The 23,437-nt window shown below is 38.3% G+C and overlaps 1 protein-coding gene and 1 pseudogene across 4 annotated transcripts in view; one reads left to right on the forward strand and one right to left on the reverse strand.

Annotated features, from left to right (window-relative positions):
* The window catches only part of FCHSD2 (FCH and double SH3 domains 2), a 335,209-nt gene that overhangs the window by 205,411 nt on the left and 106,361 nt on the right, over positions 1 to 23,437 (forward strand). The gene's annotated exons all lie outside the window — the stretch shown is intronic.
* Positions 11,455 to 12,029, reverse strand: LOC100586540 (annotated as a pseudogene).

Raw genomic sequence — 23,437 nt, forward strand, 5'->3', positions numbered from 1 at the left:
GAGAATCACTTGAACCTGGGAGGCGGAAGTTCCAGTGGGCCGAAATAGTGCCACTGCACTCCACACTAGGTCACAGAGTGGGACCCTGTCTCAAAAAAAAAAAAAAAAAAAAGTCAAACTTGGTGAACACAAGCAAACAAAAAAGTGTATGGAATTGTTTTTGCTCTAAAAATACTAGAGACTAATATTAGATTAGTGTTTTCCTTTATAGGCCATATATATCTTTCTGGTATTAAGATAGAGAAGAGAGAGTTGCTTCATCTGAGTGACCAAGCAAGACCAATATAAGTTAAAGTACACAGGGAGTTTCCAAGCATTAAACTCATGGGTGCTCTTCCTATCTAATCTTGTCTTCATTTGGTAAGACATATGCAGACCTACCATGAAGCTTCAGGGAATTTTTGATTCTTGCCAAAAATAAAAATGCCCTGAAGTGTGCCTGTTGAAAATGCCAACAACATGTAGATTCTGAAAGTTATCTTGTAAGTAAAAGAAAGAGTACAGCTGTTACAGTATTCTTGTCAAATAGGATTTTCCCTAAGTTTTATGGGAGTAAGGACTTTCTCTGCTATACTGAACTGTAGCCTCATTTCCTCAAAAAGCATGATTGATCTCAGTTAGATATTAAGCATTTATAAAGAGATTGTGAAAGAGTAAACCTCAAATCAATGGGAAAATAACAGATTATAAAAGTCATGACATTGAGACTCTTAGGAAGAAAAATTTTGTTTCTTCCATCATACCAGGCCAAAGTAGTTAGAGGTTTGTTAAAGATAAATGTAATAGAGAAAAACATAGGAGAATATTTATCTGATCTTAGTGTAGGGATGAGATTTTTAAGGATTCTAGCAAAGGCAAGCACTATATGGGAAAATGGTGATAAATTTTACAATCCCACAGTTCAGAAATGTATAATAATAACACCAAAGCAAACATTTATTAAGCTAAATGCCAAGCCTTGTAGTAAGTGCTTTACATATAAGTCAGTGCCAAGGTTGAGGAACTCTGCCCTAGAGCTGCGTGATCTGTAGCTCTCATCTGCTGTGTTATCATATGCCAGATGTTTTGTCATGGTGTAACAAGGTTTACCAGCTTCCCAAACTGCAGCATCTGTTTCCTCACTGCTTGCAACTCTGCCACTTAACAGATGCCACCTATATTAGTTTTTTTGTTACAGCAAATATCCTACACCAGATACTAATCCTGTATTAATTAGGATAAAGGCTAAACAATTAGAATAGGGAGACCCAAAATGCAGTGGTTCACAAAAGATAGATGTTAATTATTTCTAATACAATGATTCGGAGTAGATAGGTAGCATTTGCCTCATGAAGTTATTCAGAGACTCAGATAGCAGGGTAGTCCATCAGTTTCTCTCATGGCCTGGCTGGACCTGTGCCATTGATTTATTTGAGTTCTAGCCAGTGGATAGGGGAAAGAGAGCATGGAGAAGACACACCTATTCTCTTAAGATCTAGTCCTTAAAGGAGCAAATGTTACTTCTGTTCACAATGAATTAGAGAGAATTAGTCACGTGGTCAATCTCACAGCAGGTATGGGGACTAGGAAGTGTAGTCCCACAGCATGTGCCCAGGAAGAAAAGGATAACATTGGGCAGACAACAACAAATAGTTTCCACCGCAACCACTACCTGTGCTGCCTCTGAATATCTGAGAAGCCAAATGATAATGTGGGACTTAAGTATTCTTATAAATGAAAAATTAAAATATCCTAAAAGAAATAAGTAAAAACTATAAATTCAGTTTTAAAAAGGGAAATACAAAAGACGAGTAATCATACATCAGTAGCTGATTGTCAACAAAGGTACTAAAACAATTCAGTGGAGGAAAGAATAGTCTTTCAACAAATGGTACTCGCACAACTGAATATCCACATGCAAAAAGAATGAAGTTGGACCTCTACCTCACAGCATATATAAAAATTAATTCAAAATGAATCAAAGACTTAAGGGCTAAAATTATATAAAACTCTTTGAGGGAAAAAAAAACACAAGTCTGTGTTAACTTAGAATAGGCAACAATTTCTCAGATATCACCAAAAACACAAACAACCAAAGAAAGAATAGACAAATTGCAGAAATAAAAACTTTTGTGCATCAAAGGAATCTATGGAGAAAGTGAAGACAACCCACAAATGGGAGAAAATATTTGTAAATTACGTATCTGAAAAGGATTTAATATTTAGAATATGTAAAGAAGCTTTACAATTCAATAAAAACACAAATAACCCAGTTTTTTTTAAAAGGGCAAGGATTTTAACAGACTTTTTTCCCAAAGATGAGTAATACCTTTATTCATTAGGAATATGCAAATCAAAATCACAATGAAATACCACTTCACAAGCGCTAGGATGACTAAAATTTTTAAAAACAGAAAATAACAAGTGTTGGTGAGGAGACGGAGAAATTGGGTGAGAATGTAAAATGGAAGAGCCATTGTGGAAAAACTGTGATGTGAACATTAACTATTGGTGGTTTCTCAAACTATTCAACAGAATTGTCATATGACCCCAAAACTCCGCTCTTAGATTTATACCCAAAAGAATTGAAAACAAGTGTTCAAGCAAAAAGTTGTGTACACAAATGTTTGTAGCAGCATTATTCATAATAATCCAAAGGTGGAAACAACCCAAATGTCCATCAACTAGTGAATGGATAAACAAAATGTGGTATACCCATACAATGGAATATTATCAACCATAAAATTGAATGTAGTACTGATTTATGCTACAACATGAATAGACCTTGAAAACATTGTGTTAAGTGAAAGAAGCCAGACACAAAAGGCTATATATTGTATGATTACATTTCATTTGTCCAGAATAGGCAAATCCATAAATGTAGAAAGTAGATTAGTGGTTGCCAGGCACTGGGGGAAGAGGGCACTGACTACTTAATGGGTATACAGTTTTCTTTTCTTTTCTTTTCTTTTCTTTTCTTTTCTTTTCTTTTCTTTTCTTTTTTCTTTTCTTTTCTTTTCTTTTTCTTTCCTTTCTTTTCTTTTCTTTCTTTCTTTGAGATGGAGTTTTGCTCTTTGTTGCCCAGGCTAGAGTGCAGTGGCGTGATCTCAGCTCACTGTAACCTCTGCCTCCCGGGTTCAAGTGATTCTCCTGTCTCAGCCTCCCGAGTAGCTGTGATTACAGGCACCCACCAACACGCCTGGCTAATTTTTGTGTTTTTAGTAGAGACAGGGTTTCACCATGTTGGCCAGGCTGGCCTTGAACTCCTGACCTCAGGTGATCTGCCTGCCATGGGCCCACAAAGTGCTGGGATTACAGGCGTGAGCCACCACGCCTGGCCAGGTTTCTTTTTGTGGTGATAAAAATGTTCTGGAATTAGATAATAGTGATGGTTGTGCAACTTTGTGAATATACTAAAAGCCACCGCATCGTATACTTTAAAACAATGAACTTAATGGTGTGTGACTAATATCTCAATAAAAAATAAGACTAGTGACTGTGAAAATCTAGCATCCCACCAGTAATCAAAGAAATGAAAATTATGCCGGGTGCGGTGGCTCACACCTGTAATCCCAGCACTTTGGGAGGCCGAGGTGGGCGGATCACGAGGTCAGGAGATCAAGACCATCCTAGCTAACGTGGTGAAACTCCGTCTTTACTAAAAATACAAAAAATTAGCCGGGCGTAGTGGCGGACACCTGTAGTCCCAGCTACTCGGGAGGCTGAGGCAGGAGAATGTTGTGAACCCAGGAGGTGGAGCTTACAGTGAGCCGAGATTGTGTCACTGCACTCCAGCTTGGGTGACAGAGCGAGACTCCGTCTCAAAAAAAAAAAAAAAAGAAATGAAAATTATGACAATGTTAATTGTATCCATTAAAATGGTAAGTTAAAATTTTGTTAATACACTCATATTCTATTACTGATAATGTAAATTGATACAGTCGTTTTGGAGGACTTATTGGTAATATGTATCAAATGCTTTAAAATAAACTATACTCTGTCTCCGAAATTATGTTGTAAGAATTTATTCAAAGGATATAATAAATATCTATTATGATATTTGTCTACATGCTTGATGATTACAATGAGATTAAAAATGGAAAGCAACTAAAATGTTGAAAAATGAAACATTCAGTAATTTTGAAGTAATTGAAATGTTTCAATGGGCACAGTGGCTCACGCTTGTAATCCCAGCACTTTGGGAGGCTGAGGTGGGTGGATTGCTTGAGTCCAGGAGTTCAAGACCAGCCTGGCCAACATGGCAAAACCCCATCTCTACTAAAAATACAAAAATTTGCCAGGCCTGGTTTCACACACCTGTAATCTCAGCTACTCAGGAGGCTGAGACAGAAGAATTGCTTGAAACCCGGAGGTGGAGGTTGCAGTGAGCCGAGATCGCGCCACTGCACTCCAGCCTGGGTGACAGAGTGAGACTTCATCTTAAAAAAACAAAACAAAACAAACAAACAAAAAATGTATGATATCCAAACGATGTCATAAAAATTATGTTGTATAAAATTATACCATTATAGTGCCATGGAAAATGTTAACACTGTATTAACTGATTAAAATGAGAATCATAAATAATAGGTAAAATATAGTCCTGAATTTGTTTTTAAAGTCTGTTTTATAAGTTAATGTTCCCATATTTATGTGAGATTACCTGTGATTTTTGTTTTCTTTGGATTTTTCTGTATTTAATTTTTGTTATTGAGCATGTATTCTGTAATCAGAAAATTATGTTTTCAATATTTTTTTAAATAATGATTTTAGCACACTGTAATTTATAATCAGAAATCCATGGACTAACTTTTGGGAGATTTAAAGTAAGGGCTGTTCCAGCAGAATGTGCTGGAGGATGGGAGTTCCTATATGTCCATTAGGACCAGCAATATAGTGGTGTGGCTATTAATCTTTCATTATAATATACCCATTTCTTGCTAGACTCGGTGACTCTGGTTGATTAGTTCATTGCTTAGAATAAGATCTTGTTGTCAATTCCTATGTGAGTCAAGTAAACACTGACTTTGGCTTTAGTTCTAGTCAGACAACTTGTAAGTGTGTATCACAAGTCAGAGGGGACACTAAATGGGAGAGCATAAGTGGATTTTTGTAGATCAACCATTGTTGTGGGAAAACCTCTTCAGTTCTGCTCCTCTTGGCCAGATGTGGGCCTGAGTGTGAGTCTGGATAAGAAGCATTCAAACTTCTCTTGTGACATGCTGCATTTCTTACCCAGGGGAAGTTTAAATAAATTTAAACATAAAACCTAGGTCTTCCACTTGGTTTAAAGCCCTTAACTAAGAAATAAGATATATTGGAAAATGCTTTGTACCTATAGCATTGTTGTTAAGAGATGTTGGCCCCATGGGGCATGCAGCTGTTAAACCAGAGTGACTCCCAGACCCAGTGATGTGAGTCTCATTTTCTTGGACCTGAATCTCACCTGGGGCCTGGGAAAGCAGGCTGGGACACAAGGAGAATAGCTCTTGGGTAGCTGGGTGAGCTATTGCATAGATGGCTGCAAAGACTAGTCCCACAAAGAGGAGCACGTGGTGCTGCCTTGTTGGCAGGCAGTCATTTTTGTCCTACATCCTTCTGAGTAGTCTTGTGAATATGAATGTTTACTTAAGCTTGAAAAATTTCCCCGGGCATTATACTTAACATCTTGGGACTCAGTTTCCTGCTCTGTAAAATGAAAATGTTGTCTACCTTAAGGGTGGTTGTAAAAAGTACAGTTACTGCACAAAGCTCCTAGAATATAATAGATATTCTGTAAATGGTAGCTATTACTCTGTTTATACCATCATATTTTAAAGGTAAAATATGCTAGATACTTCCACAATACCTATTTTACAGACTTGCATTAGAGGATATTGGCAGGTATTGACATTTTGAGCATTGTAACTATTGACCGTGTAATTGTCTAGTTTTTTTTATTATACTTTAAGTTTTAGGGTACATGTGCACAATGTGCAGGTTAGTTACATATGTATACATGTGCCATGTTGGTGTGCTGAACCCAGTAAGTCGTCATTTAACATTAGGTATATCTCCAAATGCTATCCCTCCCTGCTCCCCCACCCCACAACAGGCCCCGGTGTGTGATGTTCCCCTTCCTGTGTCCATGTGTTCTCATTGTTCAATTCCCACCTCTGAGTGAGAACATGCAGTGTTTGGTTTTTTGTCCTTACGATAGTTTGCTGAGAATGATGGTTTCCAGCTTCATCCATGTCCCTACAAAGGACATGAACTCATCCTTTTTATGGCTGCATAGTATTCCATGGTGTACATGTCCACATTTTCTTAATCTAGTCTATCGTTGTTGGACATTTGGGTTGGTTCCAAGTCTTTGCTATTGTGAATAGTGCCACAATAAACATACGTGTGCATGTGTCTTTATAGCAGCATGATTTATAATCCTTTGGGTATATACCCAGTAATGTAATGGCTGGGTCAAATGGTATTTCTAGTTCTAGATCCCTGAGGAATCGCCACACTGACTTCCACAATGGTTGAACTAGTTTACAGTTCCACCAACAGTGTAAAAGTGTTCCTATTTCTCCATATCCTCTCCAGCACCTGTTGTTTCCTGACTTTTTAATGATGGCCATTCTAACTGGTGTGAGATGGTATCTCATTGTGGTTTTGATTTGCATTTCTCTGATGGCCAGTGATGATGAGCATTTTTTCATGTGTTTTTTGGCTGCATAAATGTCTTCTTTTCAGAAGTGTGTGTTCATATCCTTTGCCCACTTTTTGATGGGGTTGTTTGTTTTTTTCTTGTAAATTTGTTGGAGGTCATTGTAGATTGTGGATATTAGCCCTTTGTCAGATGGGTAGATTGCAAAAATTTTCTCCCATTCTGTAGGTTGCCTGTTCACTCTGATGGTAGTTTCTTCTGCTGTGCAGAAGCTCTTTAGTTTAATTAGATCTCATTAGTCAATTTTGGCTTTTGTTGCCATTGCTTTGGGTGTTTTAGACATGAAGTCCTTGCCCATGCCTATGTCCTGAATGGTATTGCCTAGGTTTTCTTCTAGGGTTTTTATGGTTTTGGGTCTAACATGTAAGTCTTTAATCCATCTTGAATTAATTTTTGTATAAGGTATAAGGAAGGGATCCAGTTTCAGCTTTCTACATATGGCTAGCCAGTTTTCCCAGCACCATTTATTAAATAGGGAATCGTTTCCCCATTGCTTGTTTTTGTCAGGTTTGTCAAAGATCAGATAGTTGTAGATATGCGGCATCATTTCTGAGGGCTCTGTTCTGTTCCATTGATCTATGTCTCTGTTGTGGTACCAGTACCATGCTGTTTTGGTTACTGTAGCCTCATAGTATAGTTTGAAGTCAGGTAGCGTGATGCCTCCAGCTTTGTTCTTTTGGCTTAGGATTGACTTGGCGATGCGGGCTCTTTTTTGGTTCCATATGAACTTTAAAGTAGTTTTTTCCAATTCTGTGAAGAAAGTCATTGGTAGCTTGATGGGGATGGCATTGAATCTATAAATTACCTTGGGCAGTATGGCCATTTTCACGATATTGATTCTTCCTACCCATGAGCATGGAATGTTTTCCATTTGTCTGTATCCTCTTTTATTTCACTGAGCAGTGGTTTGTAGTTCTCCTTGAAGAGGTCCTTCATGTCCCTTGTAAGTTGGATTCCTAGGTATTTTATTCTCTTTGAAGCAATTGTGAATGGGAGTTCACTCATGATTTGGCTCTCTGTTTGTCTGTTATTGGTGTATAGGAATGCTTGTGATTTTTGCACATTGATTTTGTATCCTGAGACTTTGCTGAAGTTGCTTATCAGCTTAAGGAGATTTTGGGCTGAGACGATGGGGTTTTCTAGATATACAATCATGTCGTCTGCAAACAGGGACAATTTGACTTCCTCTTTTCCTAATTGAATACCCTTTATTTCCTTCTCCTGCCTGATTGCTCTGGCCAGAACTTCCAACACTATGTTGAATAGGAGTGGTGAGAGAGGGCATCCCTGTCTGGTGCCAGTTTTCAAAGGGAATGCTTCCAGTTTTTGCCCATTCAGTATGATATTGGCTGTGAGTTTGTCATAGATAGCTCTTATTATTTTGAGATATGTCCCATCAATACCTAATTTATTGAGAGTTTTTAGCATGAAGCGTTGTTGAATTTTGTCAAAGGCCTTTTCTGCATCTATTGAGATAATCATGTGGTTTTTGTCATTGGTTCTGTTTATATGCTGGATCATGTTTATTGATTTGCGTATGTTGAACCAGCCTTGCATCCCAGGGATGAAGCCCACTTTATCAGCGTATGTTGAACCAGCCTTGCATCCCAGGGATGAAGCCCACTTGATCATGGTGGATAAGCTTTTTGATGTGCTGCTCGATTCAGTTTGCCAGTATTTTATTGAGGATTTTTGCGTCGATGTTCATCAGGGATATTGGTCTAAAATTCTCTTTTTTTGTTGTGTCTCTGCCAGGCTTTGGTATCAGGATGATGCTGGCCTCATAAAATGAGTTAGGGAGGATTCCCTCTTTTTCTATTGATTGGAATAGTTTTAGAAGTAATTGTGTAGTTTTAACTGAATGTCCTGCAATAGAAGTTAAAGTTGGCAGCATCACAATGAATAATGATTAAAGTCTGAGTATTTGTCAGTTTATCTTCATCTGTTCTTAGTGTAGTAGTTTACAACATTTGTACATGCCTTAGAACAAATACTTATAGATGTGCTAACTGAAACTTCTTGCAGTTGATGAACTAATAAAATATCAAAATATAATGTTTATGTATCTTATTCAGCAAGTATTTCTTGAATAAATACTAAGTGTGTGGTATCATTCTGAGTGCCTTAGTGAACAAAACAGCCAATATAATTTTATATTTTAAATATGTAAAACATTAAAACATATATGTTCAAAAGTCAAATAGACTGACCCAGGGAATTCTCACTTCCAACTCCGTGCCCTTCATCTCCTTCTCACCTGTCATTCTCTTCAATTTCCTTCCCTTTCATTAAAGCTATTAATAAATAACCAAGGTAATATGAAGTTCACATTTACTGTTTTCCCATAATCCATACTGTTCTGTGCTGCCTTATTCCTGATTCAGTGTCTCACTAATCCTTTCCTACTCCTCAAACCTCTCCATCAGGCATCTTGGAATTCTATTCAGTAGTCCTCAGTTAATCCTAACTATAGTTGAATTAAGTAGGTTGAAGTTGAAATAAGTGTTAAATGTAGATAGTAAATATAAAAGTCAGGGCTGAGCAAGGTAGCTCACGCCTGTAATCCCATCATTTTGGGAGATAGAGGTGGGCAGATCACTTGAGGTCAGGAGTTTGAGACCAGCCTTGCTAACATGGGGAAACCCCACTTCTAATAAAAATACAAAAAATTAGCCAGGCATGGTGGCACGTGCCTGTAATCCTAGCTACTCGGGAGGCTGAGGAAGGAGAATTGCTTGAACCCGGGAGGCGAAGGTTGCAATGAGCCAAGATCACACCATTGCACTCCAGCGTGAGCAACAAGAGCACAACTCTGTCTCAAAATAAAAAAAGAAAAAGTCAGTATTAATGAATTTGTGGTTAAGCCAGGCATGGTGGCTCACACCTATAATCCTAGCACTTTGGGAAGTATGCACCTGTAGCCCTAACTACTTAGAAGCCTGAGGTGGGAGGATTGCTTAAGTCCAAGAGTTTGAAGCTGCAGAGAACTATGATCATACCACTGCACTTCAGCCTGGGTGATAGAGCGAGACCCTGTGTCTAAAAACAAAACAGTGAGACATGATTTCACATCCTCTAGGATAGCCATAATAAAAATAAAATAAAATGAATAGCATAGCATATACCATAACATTCTATAGCATGTTTGTCAATACTTTTTAATTTTAATAAAGTATGTATTTTCCGTTTGATTACCAAAGTACCAAAAGAAAATTTGAAAAGTATGGAAAACCTAAAGATAAATTTAAAATAACTTCACATTGTAACAGTAAACCACTCTTACTGTCATCTTGGCATATCCTTCTAATCTTTCCTATGCACGTATTGCATATACATGTTTCAAAATTGTTATACACGTAAGTCCTTTTCTTTTTTCACATAAAATACATTCTGAGCTATTCCTGCCAGTGTTAACCCATTTACATTGCTTTAAAGAAATACACGAGGCTAGGTAATATAAAGAAAAGAGGTTTATTTTGGCTCACCGTCCTTCAGACTGTACAGGGAGCATGGTGCTGTCATCTGCTTCTGGTGAGGCCTCAGGAAGCTTACAATCATGGCAGAAGGCAAAGTGGAAGCCCGCATGTCATATGGCGAGAGATGGAGCAAGAGAGGAGGGAGCTGCCAGGCTCTTTTAAACAGCCAGCTCTAGTGTGAACTCATAGAGTGAGAACGCTCTCATTACTGTGAGGACAGCTGCAAGCCATTCATGAGGGATCTGCCCCCATGACACAGACACCCCCTACTAGGCCCACCTCCAACATTGGAGATCACATTTCAACATGAGATTTTGAGGGGACAAAACATTCAAACTGTATCACTGCCTTTACATGTTACTTGAAAATGTGATTTTAATGACTGCATAGTATTTGATCATATTAATGTGCCATTAATTTTCTTACTCTTTTTTTATGCTTTTATAAAGCTTTTTTTATGCTTTTTAGTGAAGGTTCTTTTTTTTACAAATCTTAATACACGTCTTTGATAACTTCCTTAAGATATCTTTTTTTAAAGCTGCATTCCCTGGTCAAAAACAAAGGTTGGTTAATACTTTTCATTTGGCTAGCTGATTGCCTTCCAAAAAGATTATATCAGTATACACTTCTGAAAGCAGTGTATGAAAGTGCCTATCCTTGCACCCTTGTCAAAACTGTGTTTTGTATTTAAAGAAACGTACATATATGAGCAACAATCTGGATGAAGGTAAAGAAATCTTAATTTCTAATTTTTTGCTTACTAACAAATTGAACATTTTTATTCATGTTGTTTAAACAACTCTTCTGACTAGTGATGAGTTAAAAGAAAGAATAGATCAATAAAAGAACAAAACAGTTAATGATAAAGTAATAATAAGTAATATATTAATAGAGTTGGGAGTCTATTTTATACTAAGCAAACTGACTTCCAACATAATTTATAATTTGTATTTTTATAAATATAAAAATTATATAAATTATAATTTAAGTATAGTTTTTATATCCTCTTAGATTCTATTTTGGACATGTGGGATTCAGTGACTGTTAGCAACGGTTTTTATTTGAGGCCATTCATTAATTCATAATTTAACAAATATTTACTGTCATTCTATGTGTCATTTACTGGGGACACAGTGAACAAGACTCATGTGGCCTCTGGTCCCTTGAAGGAGAATAAAAATATTAAAATAGCTTATTTATTTTTTTTGACTGTCCTAAATTGTTTATTAGGTATGAATTTTACAAACTTTACTTATGTTAGTGGTAACGGTGGAACTGGAGAGTTTTGCGCCTTCTCTAAGCTGCCAGGCAAGAACCACCAATAGCGTGGTGGAACTTATGGTCTTTCGAAGCCCATGGCTCTTTTGGCCTGTAGATGTCAGCCCACGCATCTCCCTGTGCTTGTAGACTGGTTTGGTGATCCATTGGGTGTCAGGATTTCTTCTGATAGCTTTATGGAATGGATCAATGAGGATAACCTCAAAAAATTTGTATGTGTAATCTTCACCAACCCAGTAAGAATTCAGGATTCTAAGAGCCCCACAGGGGCATCCAGCTCACTACTCTGCAACGGACTGAAGGCTTCAGGCAAACTTTAGCTGGTTAACACCATGATGAACAGGCTTGCCGTTAGTTGCACCCTTAGGAACTGGGCGTTTTCGGCCACCACGGCGAACATGAATCCTATATATAACGTAATCTTGCTTGGCCTTGAAGCCTGGTCGGCACGCTTTATCAGGCTAGGTGGGGCGGGGAGCCCTGTGGAGAGCAGAGAGCTGGTGGTACTGCCAGCAGCTGACCCTCAGAAGAAAGCGCATGACATGAGACTGCTTCTTTCTCCATAGCTCCTGGATGTGCGGGTATGCACCCATCTTGGCTTACCTGATGGCTACTGCCAGACAGAAAGGAAAATAGCTTATTTACTGACTATTTATTGCCACATATTATACTAACCTCATTACCTATATTATTTCCTTTAATATTAAAACAATATTTGGTAACTGCACTTTAGAGACTAGCATGTTTCTAATCAAACCTGTTTACATCAACTAAAATACTAACATGCTTTATAAAAGGCCCTTCAGTATTGAAAGTGTAGTGCATTTGTGGTAAGCATAATATAAACACACAAAGCCCCATTTAGATATTGTGAGGCTTTCAGTATTTAGAATCTTGGTAGTGATGAGTTTAAAAGGCTAAGGATGATGGCAAAGCTGATTCCAACTTGGGGCTAAATTTTATTTGTTCTGCTTCTATGGAATTAGACCTGAGAGTCACCTATGCTAGGTTACAAATGCCTTTTCAATTTTGATTTGCTTGCATTTTCTACACAGGCTGTAACATTGCCGCATAAAACACTAGGGGCTCTTGCCAGAGGGGACTGTACAAGCAGTCCACAGATGTTCTCGAAGAAACTCCCTGGAACTTTACTACTCGGTTATAGAAAGAGCCGTCAAGGCCAGGCATGGTGGCTCATGCCTGTAATCCCAATACTTGGGAGGCCAAGGTGGGCAGATCACTTGAGGTCAGGCGTTCAAGACCAGCCTGACAAACATGATGAAACCCCATCTCTACTAAAAATACAAAAATTAGCTGAGTGTCTTGGTGGGCATCTATAATCCCAGCTGCTCGGGAGGCTGAGGCATGAGAATCACTTGAACCCAGGAGGCGGGGGTTGCAGTGAGCCTAGATTGTACCACTGCACTCTAGCCTGGGCGACAGAGCGAGACCCTGTCTCAAAAAAAAAAAAAAAAAGAAAAGAAAGAGCCATCAATCGTCTTCATAGATTTCCTATAAGCCAGAGAATTTTCTCAGTGATCAAATTCTAACTGAGAAACTGAAATGTATTCATCAAACAGGCAGCTTTTAACATCTGAATAAATCTCTATAACTCTCTAGAGAAAATTAAGTTATAATTGTAGATACCATTAAACTGTGGAACATGGAAGTTGAAACTTAATTTTTGTTTAATAATTTAAAAACCATTCCTTAGAAAGGTTTTTGAGGCCCAATCTGTTGCAGCCACAGTCTTACCGACTGGGGGAAAAATGCTTAGTTATAATTTTTAGGGGGGAATTACTGTCATGCTGCTGAGAAATGGATCCTGTCTTTTTTGACCTTCCTTCCTTCCTGAATGTCCTCTGCTAATGTTTTTTCTGTGATTCAGATACTGCCGAGCACAGCATAAGTTTTTGCTGGAATTGACTTTAGAATGGACGTGTGAGTGTTTATAATAAGGAAGCAGATTCTTTTTTTCATAGGCTCTGTACTTGAAAGATTTATTATCCTGAATAACCATATACCCCCAAAAAAGTACAGTTTGGCTACTGTATTAAAATTTGAAAATATCCTGCATTACATGTTTAGTAGCTCAGAGGCCACTTTTATTAAATGTAAATACCAAAACTTCTGTGACTCTATCCTTACTATATTTTTTTAGAAAATATTTATAATCTTAAACCAGCTTTAGAGTGCAACTCAAAGACCATTTTAAAACCTAATGAATTAAATTATTAAGAAAACAAAAATCAAAATGATAAATTAGTCTTGGGTTATCTTGGATAACTATTTTTTTCAGTAGTTTAGAACTGAACTACTCTGTTAATGAAAATTGTGACTAATGTAATTCTGAAGGACTTTCAAGACAGGTTCCTCTCCACTGTTTGTGTAGAATACGAGTAAAAGAATGATGAAAATTGACCCTCTCCGGACAAACCTATAGAGACTTCCACTACCTGCTAGAAGATGCCTAAGCTTCTCCATCTGGTGAGATGCTGTGATCTGCTCACCTCTCATTCAGTCAGGAAAAGGACACCCTGCAAATCCCTGACTTGTTTTGCTGGCTGTAGGCACGCCTAGACACCAGCAAGGAAGAGAATAGAAGGCAAATTCTCCCCAAACCGGCTACTGCTTTGAACACCCTTAACTATCCTAGACCCTTTTTGTCTCGATCTTTGAAACTTTCTCAGTTCTTCCAGCTATGCCAGGTTTCTTGAACTTCTACTAATAGCCTTGTCTAATAGTATCTACTGGCTGACATTAAATTCAAGTATAAATCTTGGAATTCAAACTCGAGAATCACTTGAACCCGGGAGACAGAGGTTGCAGTGAGCCGAGATCGTGCCATTGCACTCCAGTCTGGGCAACAAGAGCAAAACTCCGTCTCAAAAAAAAAACAAAAACAAAAACTGCTTCATAATCCGGATAATACTGCCCCAGTCTTACCTTCAGCACTCTTCATTTATTTACCTCAGGTAACTAAATTCTGCCATTGAGCGTGCTGGGGATGTATTTCCCTACCTGGAATGCTTTCCTCCTATCTCAATTCATGTCATACTTCTTAGACATACTCCTAAGAGACTCCAGCCAGCATTATTTTGTTGTTTCCCTTACCATCCAGACATAACATTTAATTCTTATTTTAGATTATATTAACAGCTACATCAGTCTTTGTTTCACATATTTTATCTTATGTTCTGTATTTCCCATGGTGCCTAGCATAATAACTGGGTGCACTCAGACATGATTTCCTATAGAAAATCATTTTTAAACCTCATGTTTGTGTAGGTGCCTCTCTTCTAGCACCCTGTATAATTGAAATTATCCTGTGTTACATGTTTGTTTCCAATGCTTGCCCAGGTTCTCATGGTTATGTATTCAAAAGCACATATACAAACGCAGAGTTAATGCTTAGCATAGTTCTTGTCACAGAGTAGGTTATGAAAAAATATTTTGGCCAGGCGCGGTAGCTCATGCCTGTATTCCCAGCACTTTGGGAGGCCGAGGCAGGCAGATCACGAGGTTGGGAGATGGAAACATCTAAAGAGATCAGACCTTGCCTTTCCATTAATGGTCCCATATGTCCATGACATGTTTATTAACTCTTCCCTAAAATGTCCATGTAAGGAATACTCAAATTGGCCAGCATCAGAAATACTGTTTCCTGAACTAACACTAAGGCTTTATATTTCTTCATGCTAAATGTTTTCTGTCAGTTCAATACTTTGATGTCAAAAATGCACACAAAAGAGACCATTTAAATAACATGGCCAAAAGATGAATATAGGAAAACTCTCAGACTAAACTGAAATGCCAAGAATTTTTTTGTTTGCAGCAGTCCTATTTACTGTCTAATCTATACGTTTTTCTTTTTTTTTTTTTTATTTTATTATTATACTTTAGTTTTAGGGTACATGTGCACAATGTGCAGGTTTGCTACATATGTATCCATGTGCCGTGTTGGTTTGCTGCACCCATTAACTCGTCATTTAGCATTAGGTATATCTCCTAATGCTGTCCCTCCCCCCTCCCCCCACCCCACAACAGTCCCTGGAGTGTAATGTTCCCCTTCCTGTGTCCATGAGTTCTCATTGTTCAATTCCCACCTATGAGTGAGAACATGTGGTGTTTGGTTCTTTGTCCTTGCGATAGTGTACTGAGAATGATGGTTTCCAGTTTCATCCATGTCCCTACAAAGGACATGAACTCATCATTTTTTATGGCTGCATAGTATTCCATGGTGTATATGTGCCACATTTTCTTAATCCAGTCTATCGTTGTTGGACATTTGGGTTGGTTCCAAGTCTTTGCTATTGTGAATAGTGCCGCAATAAACATACGTGTGCATGTGTCTTTATAGCAGCATGATTTATAGTCCTTTGGGTATATACCCAGTAATGGGATGGCTGGGTCAAATGGTATTTCTAGTTCTAGATCCCTGAGGAATCGCCACACTGACTTCCACAATGGTTGAACTAGTTTACAGTCCCACCAACAGTGTAAAAGTGTTCCTATTTCTCCACATCCTCTCCAGCACCTGTTGTTTCCTGACTTTTTAATGATGGCCATTCTAACTGGTGTGAGATGGTATCTCATTGTGGTTTTGATTTGCATTTCTCTGATGGCCAGTGATGATGAGCATTTTTTCACCTGTTTTTTGGCTGCATAAATGTCTTCTTTTGAGAAGTGTCTGTTCATGTCCTTTGCCCACTTTTTGATGGGGTTGTTTGTTTTTTTCTTGTAAATTTGTTTGAGTTCATTGTAGATTCTGGATATTAGCCCTTTGTCAGATGAGTAGATTGCAAAAATTTTCTCCCATTCTGTAGGTTGCCTGTTCACTCTGATGGTAGTTTCTTTTGCTGTGCAGAAGCTCTTTAGTTTAATTAGATCCCATTTGTCAATTCTGGCTTTTGTTGCCATTGCTTTTGGTGTTTTAGACATGAAGTCCTTGCCCACACCTATGTCCTGAATGGTATTGCCTAGGTTTTCTTCTAGGGTTTTTATGGTTTTAGGTCTAACATGTAAGTCTTTAATCCATGTTGAATTAATTTTTGTATAAGGTGTAAGGAAGGGATCCAGTTTCATCTTTCTACATATGGCTAGCCAGTTTTCCAGCACCATTTATTAAATAGGGAATCCTTTCCCCATTGCTTGTTTTTGTCAGGTTTGTCAAAGATCAGATAGTTGTAGATATGCGGCATTATTTCTGAGGGCTCTGTTCTGTTCCATTGATTGTTTTTCTGATTTAGATACCTAAATATCTAAACTTCTGTTTCAGTTTCCCCAAAAGCCTTAAGAGTTCCTTCATCAAGCCTTTGGTCCTCTAGCTCTGTCTTCCTCCAGCTATGCAACTGTGTTCATATTCTGTTCCTCATCAGAACCACAGCTAAGGAAGAACTCCTCTTTGCTATTGGATGGTAGGGTTAATGAGCAGAAATCTGCTATTTAAATGTTTAAGTTTTAACAAGATTATGAAGCGTATAAAGAAACAGGAGTATATAGCCCATACACAGGAATAAAAGGAGGCAAGAGAAACTGTCTCCAAGGAAGTCCGTACATTGGACTTACTAGACAAAGATTTTAAATCGCCTATTTTTAATATATTTCAAAGAGCTAAAGGAAACCATGTCTGAAGAACTGAAGGGAAGTATGAGAATGATATCTTACCAAATAAAGAATATCATCAAAGAGATACAAATTATAAAAAGGAATCAAATAGAAATTCTGGAGTTAAAAATACAATAACTGAAATAAAGATATACTAGAAGTGTTCAGCAGCAAAGTTAAGTTGGCAGAAAGGAGAATCTGAATTTAAAGGTCAGTCGATTGAGATTCTTTTTTAAAAATTTTTATTTCTTTTCTAAATTAGAGATGGAGTTTGCTATGTTGACCAGGCCGGTCTCCAACTCCTGGCCTCAAGCAAGCCTCCCATCTTGGCCTTCCAAAGTGCTGGGATTACAGGCATGAGCCATGGCGCCTGGTCGAGATTCTTGAGTTTGATAAAATCACACTGATAATTCCCAGGCAATCATGCCAAAATATATAGTAAAAGAAACAAGGGAATTAAAATGGTACATAGAAAATATTGATTTAACAGACCTCTTAAGGAGATACTATTTTTAAATTATTTTATAGATAAGGTAACAGACTTAGAGCACTTCTACTGCTCAAGTACATAATAGAGTCAGACTCAGAAGCCAAGTCTGTCACCAAAATTCCTTACTATAGTCTTACAAGGGAGATAGATGAAATTCTCTGGTAGAACATAGAAATGGTTAAGCCCTATTATTTTAATAACCACCATTTACACATACCATACTGTTATGATTCTGTCAGATAAGGAATGGAAAGCTCAATAATGGTCAGTGTCTTCCCAGAGTGATGATTGCTAGTAAGTGGTAGAACTGGGGTTTGAATGAAAGTATATATGGTTCAAGGTTTTCTGTTGCCCATGCTGTTTTGAGATGGCAATCTAAATATTATGTGGTTTTAGCACACTCACAACTGGGTGAGCATAAGTAGTACAGCAGACCTTTTTCAGGCATCTGACTTATCTTGCATGCTAGTAGTAATGCAAGAGGATAACACAAACTTTATAGAAAAACAGCATTGAAATTTTCCTTTCCTGGTTTTGTAATTTACTGACATAAACTTCCTTATTTGTTTCCTCTTTCACAGAACATGAAGTAACCTGAAGTAACTCAGTGCTTTTAAATAAAACAACCACATAAAAAATTAGGTGATATGTTTCTGATTTTACTTTATATCAACTGACAAATTCAACTACATATTAAGATATTTACAGTAATGTAAATACAGCCCAGTACTTGTTTTGATTTCTTGTAAAAAGCTACTTTCTCTTTGTAACCTGATTAGGTATATAGCTTGGGGTCTTCTGAAAAAGATAAACAAAAGCAAGGAGGCAGTCTGTTTTCTTCCAATATCAGCAAAGAAAGACTGTAGAATTTTATGATTTAATTTTAAGACAACTCACATTTATCATCATCTTGATATTTATATCCTTGACTTTTACCAAAGTCTATTTTAGAAATGCCCATTGCTCTCAGAAAAGAAGAGTTTGTTTTTCTAGGCTGCATTAAGGAAACTCAAGAGATTTCAGCATAACTTTATTGCTAAAGAATCTGTGCCCTTCCTGGATCTAAATAAGGAGGGGACTGTTTTAAAGTTCTTACTTTAGGGGAAATTACATCAAATGCTTAGGAAAATGACCCATTTTCCTTCCTAATTCATCATAATCTTCTTCAAACAAGTTCTAGGACATTTACACTTTGCTGTAAAATAAATGTTCAGTGGAGCATTCCAGATTTCTAAGTTTCTGAATTTGTCCTTAGAATATTCCTTTTTTTTTTCTTCACTATTTTGAGTATTTAACATTATGAGTTTGGGAGTTTAGGTTCCAAACTCAACTGATTTTAGAGATCAAGTAGATAAAATGAATAAAGAGGGCAGAGGTAATGTGTAAGGGAATGTGTGGCCTAATAGCTACTGGAAAGAACGTGGCTGCTTAAAGGCATTCAAATTCAATTGTTTAAAAATATTGCGGGGTCATTAAAACATATTGCTGGTCATAGGTCCCATGGTTTCTCAGTTTCTCAATTATTACAGAATTATTCCCTTAGAAATTTGTGTCAAATAGTCAAAAAGTTTGGCTATTTTTTTAAAGTACATTTGGATAAATTACCTACCAAGTTTTTGCATATTGGAGACCACCAAGGAGTTCATACTGCCAGATTAACTCACATTTATATAAACCTTGAAAGAATGCTTATCCTGCCATTTCTGAGCATATATAAGTGAATTCTATCATTGATTAAGAAATTTATGGCCAAGCACAGCAGCTCATGCCTGTGATCCCAGCACTTTGGGAGGCCGAGGCAAGTGGATTACCTGAGGTCAGGAGTTTGCCAGCCTGGCCAACATAGTGAAACCTTGTCTCTACTTTAAAAAATACGAAAATTAGCCGGGGATGGTGGTATGCACCTGTAATCCCAGCTACTCGGAAGGCTGAGCCAGAAGAATCTCTTGAACCCAGGAGGTGGAGGTTGCAGTGAGCCGAGATAATGCCTCTGCACACCAGCCTGGGCAACAGAGTAAGACTCCGTCTCAAAAAAAAAAAAAAGAAGAGCGTGGCTCTTCATACAGGTCTCTTTGAATTGAAGTTTGTGCATATTTGTTCACTTAAACAAGTATAAAGAACATTCTTGTGCTTTGCTCATTTAAATGTAAAATGCTAGACAAGATACAGATGCATCTTCATCATACATGCCCTTCTCAAACTTATGATACTTGCATGATTTGTTGTAAGCTTTAAATAGCTCTTCTTTTCTTTTTTTTTTAGACAGTGTCTTACTCTGTTGCCCAGGCTGGAGTGCAGTGGCGCGATCATGGCTCACTGCAGCCTCAACCTCCCAGGCTCAGGCAGCCCTCCTACCTCAACCTCCTGAATAGCTGGGACTACAGCCACATACCACCACACCTGGCTAATTTTTGTATTCTTTGTAGAGATGGAGTCTTGTTGTGTTGCCCAAGTTAGTCTTGAACTCCTGGGCTCAAGTGATATGACCACCTAAGCCTCCAAAAGTGTTGGAATTACAGGCATGAGCCACTGTACCCAGCACTAAATAGTTTTTACTTTACTTTAAATTTGTAAGAAATGTATGCAGCTTTTGGATTATATTTGCAATTCAGCTTTGACATAAAAATTTTCTACTTTAAGCTTTGAGATCTGTTTAATTGAAGAGAACCAGGAATAGTAAGGCAAGCAATTGAATTATTATTACTTGCAATTTATTGTCCATGTGAGTCAACTATGCAACCAAAAGACACAATTTGGATATGGCTAATATAAGTTGGGTATCATTTATTATTCTTTAGTAAAAAGTCTTTTGATTGCAAATAACAATGACCCAACTCAAAGTAGCTTAGGCAAAACAGAGCAATTTGTTGGCTAAGGTAACCAAATCACAGAAAGGATGAGATGGTGCTTGCTCAAGAACTACCCAGTTCAAGGACACTGTCCCTGTCCTCTGCCCACCATTCCCATCTTCACTTTGCCAAATTTCTCATCACTGCTTATCTCTGTGAGTTGATTTAATTCTTTCCTACTACAGATAGGCACTATCTGCTTGGTAGGAAGAATAACCATTTGGTGGGAAGGATAGGCCATTTTTGGACTAATCTTTCAGCCTCTATCCCAGGGATGACCTAATTTAGGTCAAGGGACCACTTCCACCCAGTAATTAGGGGCAGAGGACAGTGGTTTGAGGTTCTGTCTTGCATATCTGCCTACCCTGCAAGTTTACCCCTGAGATCAGGACAGCAGGATCTGTTGCTAGAAGGAAGAAGGCATGCAAGGTTATATATATTTTATGTCTTGGAATTCCACGTAAAAAGATGCCACTACTGAAAATATTTGAAAATTACTTAATTAGGGTTTTGTGAAATCAATTACTCCTTTAACTTGTATACAATTTTATAAATGTTATGTAACATCATTAGATTTCTTCACTTCCAGGTTTCTGCCACAGGCAGGCAAGTGAATAGTGGCATCACACACTGAGGAACCCAAAAGAAAAGCAGATGGAAAAGAGAATGATTCAGTCTAAGAGGCAATTTGATGCACAGGTTTGAAAGTCAGGGGAGGGAAGTAGTGTCTGGTCAAAATATGTCAGTCTGATAAAAATTTAAAACAACAACAATGAAACAATAGCATTGACCCAGAATTCTATTGCAAGATCTTGTGAAGAATATACGCATAGCCGTCTGATCTTGTCTGTTTGTCTGTGCAATTCTATTTGACAGATGTTTGTTGGATACTGTTATGCAAGATGTAAGAAGAGTTTTTTGTTTTTTTGAGACAGGGTCTTGCTCTGTCACCCAGACTAGAATGCAGTGGTGCGATCTCTTTTCACTGCAACCCCCACCTCCCGGGTCCAAGCAATTCTCCTAACTCAACCTCCCGAGTAGCTGAGATTACAGATGCCTGCCACTGTGCCCGGCTAATTTTTGTATTTTTAGTAGAGATGGGGTTTCACCATCTTGACCAGGCTGGTCTTGAACTCCTGACCTCGTGATCCACCTGCCTCGGCCTCCCAAAGTGCTGGGATTACAGGCGTGAGCCACCATGCCCGGCCAGAAGAGTTTTTAAAAATTAGAAATTATTTTTTAAATTTTTATTTTATTTTTAAAAAAATTTAAGGCTGGGCATGGTGCCTCACACCTGTAGTCCCAGCACTTTAGGAGGCTGAGGTAAATGGATCACTTGAGGTCAGGAGCTCGAGACCAGCCTGACCAACATGGTGAAACCTCATCTCTACTTAAAAAAAAAAAAAAAAAAAAGCCCACAAAAATTAGTTGTGCATGGTGGTGCAAACCTGTAATCCCAGCTATTCAGAAGGCTGAGCCAGGAGAATCACTTGAACCTGGGAGGCAGAGGTTGCAGTGAGCCTGATCACACCACTACACTCCAGCCTAGGTGACAGAGCCAGACTCCGTTTCAAAAAAAAAAAAATTTAATTATTGTGGATATATAGTAGGTGTATATATATATATTTGTGAGGCACATGAGATGTTTTGATACAGGCATGCAGTGTAAAATAAGCACATTATGGGGAGTGGAGTATCCATCCCCTCAAGCATTTGTCATTTGAGTTACAAACAATACAATTACACTCTTAAGATATTTTAAAATGTACAATTATTATTGACTATAGTCACCCTATTGTGCTATCAAATAGTAGGTCTTCTACTTTTTTGTACCCATTAGCCATCCCTACCTCCTCCTCAAACCCTACTACCCTTTAAAAATTAAAAAATCATGTCAGTCTGAATAATTACATTTTATTTTGTTTTGTTTTTGAGACAGAGTCTCACTCTGTCACCCAGGCTGGAGTGCAGTGGCACGATCTTGGCTTACTGTAACCTCCCTGCCAAGTCATGCCGCAGCCTCCCAGATAATTGGGACTACGGATGGGCACCACCACGCCCAGCTAATTTTTGTATTTTTGGTAGAGACGGGGTTTCACCTTGTTGGTGAGGCTGGTCACAAACTCTTGTCCTCAGGTGATCCGCCTGATCCCAAAGTGCTGGGATTATAGGTGTGAGCCACCACACCCAGCCAATTACGTTGTTGAAGTCAAAGAAAATAGAGAGATGAATCTCTAAATTAAAAATGTTTTATTTGGAAAACAAGAATTGCATTTTGGGACATGCACACAGATTGAGTGATCTTCAGTATGTACAAAGAACAAAGAGAAGGTTGGCACTAGTAAAGTTTTGAGGAGCTGGCAAGCTCTGATTGGTGACAGCAGTGGGTAGTTAGTCTTAGAGTCACAACAGATTGTTTCAGCAGCTATTAGATAATACTGGTTTCAGGTTACCACAGGCAGTTTCAGCAGTGGGCTTGCAGAGAATTACATTCATGGAGCAACATTATATGCCCTAAGTGCTTTTTCCTCCTGGCCCCTCAATTGATTTAGTTGGATATGACAAGAATGACCCAATTTTTATAATCAACTTTCACAACATATTATTTTTTTCATCATAATAAAGGTGACCCAATTAAGATAAATGCCTCATTCTCTACTTTACTCTCAAAATGTTTGGTGCTTTCCCTCTTACACAACTAGAGTCTGCTTTTATAGCTCAGACCCTTCTCAGTTTGATTCATTTCAATAATCATTTATTAGAGGCCTTCTCTGCTAAGGATAGGATAAAGGGGGGCCGGGCACGATGGCTCATGCCTGTAATCCCAGCACTTTGGGAGGCCGAGGAGGATGGATCACGAGGTCAGAAGTTCGAGACCAGCCTGATCAACATGGTGAAACCCCATCTCTACTGAAAATACAAAAATTAGCCGGACGTGATGGCATGTGCCTGTAATCCCAGCTACTCGGGAGGCTGAGGCAGGAGAATTGCCTGAACCCAGGAGGCTGAGGTTGCAGTGAGTGGAGATCATGCCACTGCACTCCAGCCTGGGCGA

Source organism: Nomascus leucogenys, chromosome 15, assembly GCF_006542625.1.
Source record: "Nomascus leucogenys isolate Asia chromosome 15, Asia_NLE_v1, whole genome shotgun sequence".
NCBI classification, from domain to species: domain Eukaryota; kingdom Metazoa; phylum Chordata; class Mammalia; order Primates; family Hylobatidae; genus Nomascus; species Nomascus leucogenys.